We start from the raw sequence: 7462 nt of genomic DNA, 5'->3' as shown, positions 1-7462 counted from the left end.
GTAATTTTCTATCAGATTTTCTAATATGAAAGTTTCTAAATAGAAAAACTAAATATTATTTTCATCATTTTCTATTTTATGACAAATATCCAGATTTGTGCTTTGAAAAAATTGTTTGTTGTTTGTTTTTATTTAGATAGAAGAGACACAAATTTGATTGAGGCTAAAGATTTCCTCAGAATTTGACATTACTAATGATGTATATCTATGCCTCAGTTATATCAGCTTATAAAACTTAGGCTTCTTATGTTCATAATCATTCACTTTACTTAACACATATATGAAGTAAAAATTTAGCATAAAAGCTAAGTAAGTAGAGAAGTGGTATGTTAGTGATATGTTATTTATATGAAGTATAAATAGCAATTTGTGAGGAATTGCTTGAGTTTTCTTTATTGTTTGGTCTTTTTTTTTTCCTGAAGCATTTGCCATGGTACAAATGCCTTTACAATAATGATTTATACAAAAGTTTATTTCAGTAATTCCCAATGTTATTTTTATAGTGAAAATTAAATAATTTGGGAGATGTTATGAAAATCTTCTCTCATCATAGTTACAACATTCCCAAGGAGTTAAAACATCATAACTTATTTGCTATATTGAAAAACAATATTCATTCTTTATTGAAAGCTTACAATTTTAACTTCTTAAATATTTCCTTATTTTATTTCTAGAGCTTAATATCCAGTACCTATTTGTGACCACGGCCAGAGACTTTTTAAACCATTTCCCACCAATTAAAATATTATTTTTATTTAAATGAAAAGAAAGTTCCGTCACCAAGATCCCACTAATTTTGGAGTTGTGATAACATGAGACAAAGACTACCTACTGCAAATGATAAGTATTTGCAAAACAAATTAACACTGCAAACCACAAACGATCTCATTAGTAAAATAGTGTAAGTATTTAATACCACAAGTTCTTGGTCATTCCTAAATGTGTAATCATCTATAAAGCTCTGTGGTTTTCATTGTTGTTGGGTGCTGAAGGCCCAAACAAAGCAGACCATTATTATGTTATCACACATCCTAGTCATAGTAGTGAAAGCAGTCAAGAGCACCACTTAGCTCTTTGAGATTGGACAGTTTCAGAAGGAGCAGTTATGTTTATGTCCTCCCTCCCAAAGGAAAAATCTAAAACTTATTCACTTCTAGCTACCTATTTTGTGCTAGTGTTTTATACGTATTATCGAAATGTTACCTCACAGCAATCCTACAAGGTAGTCATTACTATTCCTAATTTACGCATGAGTTAACTAAAGTTCACCACGTGTGTAAAACTTGTCTTTGCTTATTTAGCTCTTAATAGAGCTAAGCTGCCATGTTCCACATGTATTTTTATTTCTAGACTTAGTTACATTTTCAGATTCCCTTCAAGATTAATTTCTAGAAGAACTTCCAGTGTAGATTTGTGGAATTTTTCTTTGTTGGATATTTATGCTTTTATTCAGATAGGAATTTATTGAATAAACCTGAAACCAATTTCTATACTGGGTTCTAGAAAAAGAATAATAATGCATAGCTTCTGTCTTTGCAGAGCCTGGAGTCTACCACCAGGAGAAGGGTAGTGTGCATGCTTGCCTATGTGTGTGTGTAAAATGTTACAGGGCTGAGATAGAATTGCTCGCAGGGAAGACTCTGGGAGAAGAGGGACTAAACATCAATTCTTACTGTGAGGTCAGACTTTAGCAAGGAAATGACTTTTGTGTGGAGTCTGAAAAATATGAGTTGGTAGATAAAATGAAAGAAGTGGCAAGATCAAAGACATGAGAGAATTTATGAAATCTGCATTAGGGAACTGCAGTAGTTTGGAAGCTTTTGTATATGGGCTAGGGGTGATTTCAAAAAATAAGTATGGACTAGGCCATGAAAGGTTGTTTACACCACGTGTAGTAATTGGGCCTCCCATCGGTGGTCTTTGAAATGTAGCAAGCAAAGGAGTAACACAGTAAGATTTGTGTTTTAGATGATCATTTTGTGGCAATGTGAAGAATTGACCTGTATGGATTCTTGAAGGGAGAGGAGCACATTAGGAAATAAGGTCAGTGGTCCAGGAGCAAATGAAAACCGACAAAATTAAGCCACTACCAGTAGAGTTAAAATGAAGAAGACAGGGGGCGCCTGGGTGGCGCAGTCTGTGAAGCGTCCAACTTCAGCCAGGTCACGATCTCGCGGTCCGTGAGTTCGAGCCCCGCGTCGGGCTCTGGGCTGATGGCTCAGAGCCTGGAGCCTGTTTCCGATTCTGTGTCTCCCTCTCTCTCTGCCCCTCCCCCATTCATGCTCTGTCTCTCTCTGTCCCAAAAATAAATTAAAAAAAAAACGTTGAAAAAAAAAATTAAAAAAAAAAAATGAAGAAGACAGGAGACAGTGATGAGGTACAATTGTCAGCTCCTGATCACCAAGCAGATTTTAGGACTGAGAGACAATGAAGTAGAAGGATGACTCCAGGCTTCTAGTTTAGGATGTATTTTAGTAGTATTTAGTAGCATTTTATGTGTATAGAGAATGTAGGGGAGAGGTCAAGTTTAAGGGAAAAGTTACACTTTTAGTTAAGTTCATTTCAGGAATTCTATCAGATACCCCACTGGTAATGTCTAGTAGGCAGCAGGAATCTGAGTCTAAAGCTCAGAAGGAAGATCTAATACTCTAACTGCTTGCTCGGACTGTACTTGATCTGTTGAAAAACATGGCTATGGTTTTTTTAACCTTAGCCTCATGGACTGCTTGTTTAAAAATAATCTTCTCAATTTTTCAGGAATTTGATAAGCTCACCTTCCTTTCAGTGGTGACAGGTTTCGTCTAGTTAATTTGTTGATAGTGTGTTCAGTAACCGCACCTAAAATAGAATTTATCTCAGCTCTGCCATTAATTTTCAGTGTGACCTTAGGCTGTTTATTTAACCTTCCTCTGTTTTAGTGTCCCAGCTGCAAAATACAAATACTGTAATACAAGCTAACACACCAAGCTAAGAGAAGGAGAATATAAACTTTACTAAAGTGCTTAGTAAATACAAAATCTTATATAAATGCTAATCCAAATGTAGCCCCCATTTTCTCACTGTTGCTAATAGCTTAGAAAAGAAAGGTGATGGACACAAAATACTGCTCCCCAATTGGCTGCAAAGCCAAAGAAAAAAATGGGATAAAATGCACACACAACACCTTCTGATATATTACCTATATATTACCTGGTGCTTTTGACTTGTGGCAAAATAACTCCTATGAATTTCTATGAGCTAACATGATTGAACTGTGGAATCATCAGCCTCTATCCTAAAGAAAGACAGTCCTGCCTTTGATACTCTGGCTCTTACTGCATATGAGAACCCAGCTCATCTCATCTCTAAATATGCTCAAAAAGGTAGTAATCAGGTTGTTTCTGGGAAGATAGGTAGTCAATCCATCTTGGAAATATTTTATGTACACACTCCTGAATAACACTGTCCTCAAGGCCAAAACCTAATGAGATGATGAACTGTTTTAAAAAGTAACCCTTTTCTTGATATGCTTCTCCATTCTCCATTTCTCTTTAATACTCTTCCTTGCTGCCTCCTCCCCTACTTTTCTTGGTGGGGATTAGGGATGTGGAAGTGTAGAACAGCCGCAGACCCACCCTGCAGCAGAAATGACTTCTGGGAGAGGGTCTCAGTGCCAAATGAGCTGCTACTAGATAGAGCTGCCATAGACCATAGGGTGTTCCTAGAAGACCATCATGCCTTCCTGTTCCAGAAATCTTTGAAGCATTCAGCTGTTCCCCAAAGATGTTTGTAAGTCATTTATTTATTTTTAAAAATATTTATTAAATATTATGTAAATAACTTACAAAGAGGATTAGGAGTTTTTAAAAGAGTTCATAAAAGGGTGCCCATTATAATAATAGTAATAAAATTTACTGAGAATTTTTACATGCCAGGAACTATCCTGTCATATGCTGTTTAATGCTTGTATAAATTCAGTGGTGTAGGACTACTGTAACAAATTACCACAAACTTGGTGACTTATAACAAGAGGTATGTATTCTCTCTCAGTTCTGGAGCCACAAGTCAGAAATTCAAGTATTGGCGAGAATGGTTCCTTTCAAAGGCCCTGAGGAAGATTCAGCTCCACACTTTTCTATTTGCTTTTGGTGACTGGCTGGCATTCCTTGGCTTGTCAGTGCATCATTCCAGTGTCTTCCTCCAATTTCACATTCTCTTTTTTGTCTACGTCTCAGTGTGTCTTCTCCCCACCCCACGCTGGTATCATAGAAGAAACTCTCATTGGATGTAGGACCCACCCTAATCCAAAGAATTGCACTTCAATCCTTTCCTTATTTATTTCTGTAAACAATACCTCCAAATAATGTCACATTGTTTCTGGATAGATACAAATCTAATAACAAATCAAATAACAATAGGGTGTAAGATCATTATAGCTGAGGAAATTGAAGATTATCAAGAAATAATTGTCTAGTGTCAGTTTTTGCTGCATAACAAAGTGTTAAATCTAAGTGGCTTAAAACAACAAACAAATTATTTCTCACATATTTTGATCATCCGGCTGGGTTCTTTGTTATGCCCTTTACCATGCTTCCATACAAACCAATCTCACACTGAATTTGTTTTAATTTAAAAAAGGAAAAAAAATAAACTGTTCACTTACTTCAACCAATATCCTATTATACCTTATTGTATCAAAAGGTTTAAAAGCATTTTTATCTCTTGTTCCCACCCAAAATCCTTCTTCAGAGGAATAGAGAAGAATATCATTATCTTTGACTCTCAGATCTGATGCTTCTTTGGAATGGACAATTTTCATAGAGATGACACAATAAGGAAGACAGGCCACCATAAACATTATTTCACATGCATCTTTTGCAGCCAAAGTATGCTCAAAAATACTACTTTTGCTCCAGATCTTTGCCAATATGCAAAGCTAAAATATTGTCTTTGTTATGTTGGCCATTTTTAATGCTTTTGAGAAGATTTTTATTCAGGTTATATATCTGAATAAGTCTTCACAACTGAGATTCTATTCTATTCTGCAGAACACCAGATGGCCAAAACACAGAAATGACACCTGCAGAAGGAATTAAATAAAGGAAGGAATATTCACTAAGCTGTGCCTTCTTGTGGCTGCCAGCTGTGTGCATAGTAACATGAGAAACAAGTATAATCTACAATACTGGCTTCCTTAAAGAGACCATAGGAAGTTGTTAGCACAGTGCTCTGAGACTCATCAAATATTAAATCAGAAAGAATATAGTGGAAAACCTTGTTTGGTCTTTACTTGCGGCACTGGCAGTGCAAGGGAATTAGACTAAGACTCTGCCATCTGTGGACTTGTTTGAAGTACAAATGCTGCCATTGACCTATAATGATTTAACATTCCCCTTGGGAATACGGAGAGTGCAGACACATATGGGGTATATTTGTACAGAAAAATAAAGGAACAAATAAAATATGGAGCTTGCTACTTAAGCACTTTTAAGGTCAAGTGCTATGACTCTAGATGGCCTTATTAAATGAACAGATTCAAGGGGGTAATAAATGTTTCCTTGGCTCATGGCTCTAAGCTGTAGATCATCAGACTTCATGTAGGTCTCTCATTGATATGATTATTTGTGGGTTATTTATTTTATATACTTCACATTCAGCTCCACTGTCATATTTCTTGGAGAATTATGTGTGATGGTTTGTCATCATCTGTCATCATGTGAACTTACTAACAGAGCCAACTAGCATCTGAATTGCTTTTCACCTAATTTCACACACCTCACAGGACAAAGTATAGAACCATAGCCTCATTTTTATGAAGTCCTAAAGGAGCATACCTCAACTACTTAAAACCTTCACAAATATAGAGTTAAATGCATTTAGTTATGGAAACGTCTTTTTTCTTCTTAATTAGGCTAAGGTTATGCTGTAAAATTCTCCAAATATATTAAAAACCCTTGAGAACTATTCTCTCATTTGGTTCACTTAATGGTAAGAGAAGTTTATCTCAATAAAGCTGCTTAGAAAACAATTCCATCCAATTTTGACTATAGCACCATCATTTCTCCATTTAGAGCTCCCTAACCTTTCTCTTCCTCTTCCTTTCAAGGCTCTTTTCTATTCCCTGACAACCCATTCAAAACTATCTTGGTAGCCCCAACTTTTACAATCATGTAGACGTTAAAACAAAAAATTTCAGTATTTCAATGAAGGCTTTTCTTCTCTGAATAGCCTAGCTCAGTTTCTCATTGTTTAACAAACACATTTGCACGACATCATTTTTTCTTTTATCCTGCCCAAGTAATTAATATATGTGTGCTTTAAGAAGGGTCTTTTGTAAGCCCAATAAATAGAATTTGGGGCTGGAATGCTAATGAAGGACATAAGAACTGAGGACCCTCACTCTACAGGAAAGACCTTGCATTCACATATATCCTAGACAGGTGCCTGTTCTGTTTCCCCCTCCTTCTCCCCTTCCTTTTCTTATAATTACTTTACTATTATGCCTACTGGCACTCAAGTGTGTTTCTCTCAGTTGAACACATTCAGTTCTATCTTCTCTACAAAATAAAGTAGAACGCAATTAAAGACTGACTGACATTCAAACACATGAAACTCCTTTACCAAGTTTTCACTCTATTATTTTTATAAATGGACTCTTGATAGACACCTTCTCAATTGCAAGTTTCACTATGAAAAAATAAGCACCAACAGTGGTGCTTAGACCACCATTCCATCATTCCTCTGTATTTACCAAATGTTACATATTGACAGCTTTCAAGTTTCTTAAACCTCCATTTGTCATCTCTCTTCTCAGAGTTTCTTGACCCATAAAGACTTTTAACTAGAGAGGCTCACAAGGAATCCCTCTTTCAGAGTCATTTAATGCTTAAGGCATGAGTAGAAAGAAATGATCTCTTCTAAATAGGAGTTAATGGTCCATTGGCTCTTTTTCTTTAGTATAGGTATTTTACAAGTTCTGTATTTAAAAAATAAGAACATAGAAAACCATGTCTATATACAAAAATAGGAAAATGCAAATCAGCAAAATAAAAGTAAATAAAAATTACTGACATTCTTACCATTCATAAAAACTAACCATTATCTGGGGCACCTGGGTGGTTCAGTCAGTTAAGTGGCTGATTCTTGATTTTGTCTCGGGTCGTGATCTGAAATAGAGATCATGAGATGGTGAGATAGAACACTACATTGGGCTCCGTGCCCAGTGCATGAAGCCTGCTTCAGATCCTTCTGTCTTCCTCTTTCTGGCCCTCTCCCACTTGTGCTCTCTCTCAAAAACAAATAAACGTTTTTTTTAAAGAACCATTATCTTTTTGTGTGTAGATACTACACACATACATGTGTGTGTGTACATATATACACCTTACTTTGCATCTTAATTGTTCCACTTCATATTACTTCTTACATTCCCATCTAGTAAATTTGCCTTTAGTAACCATCATGTGTTAGGTTCCATATTGTGCTC

The 7462-nt window shown here is 35.9% G+C and overlaps 1 long non-coding RNA gene across 1 annotated transcript in view; it reads right to left on the bottom strand.

The window, feature by feature from the left end:
• Positions 1-2375: 2375 nt before the first annotated feature.
• LOC123379201 overlaps positions 2376-7462 on the bottom strand; it is a 108227-nt gene continuing 103140 nt past the window's right edge. The window contains exon 3 of the long non-coding RNA XR_006583405.1: positions 2376-7145. This is a non-coding gene — a long non-coding RNA (uncharacterized LOC123379201). The remainder of the gene's footprint in view (positions 7146-7462) is intronic.

This window comes from Felis catus, chromosome A1 (genome assembly GCF_018350175.1).
Source record: "Felis catus isolate Fca126 chromosome A1, F.catus_Fca126_mat1.0, whole genome shotgun sequence".
Lineage (NCBI taxonomy): Eukaryota > Metazoa > Chordata > Mammalia > Carnivora > Felidae > Felis > Felis catus.
Note: the sequence above shows the minus strand (reverse complement) of the source record. Positions and strands in the feature narration are given on the sequence as shown.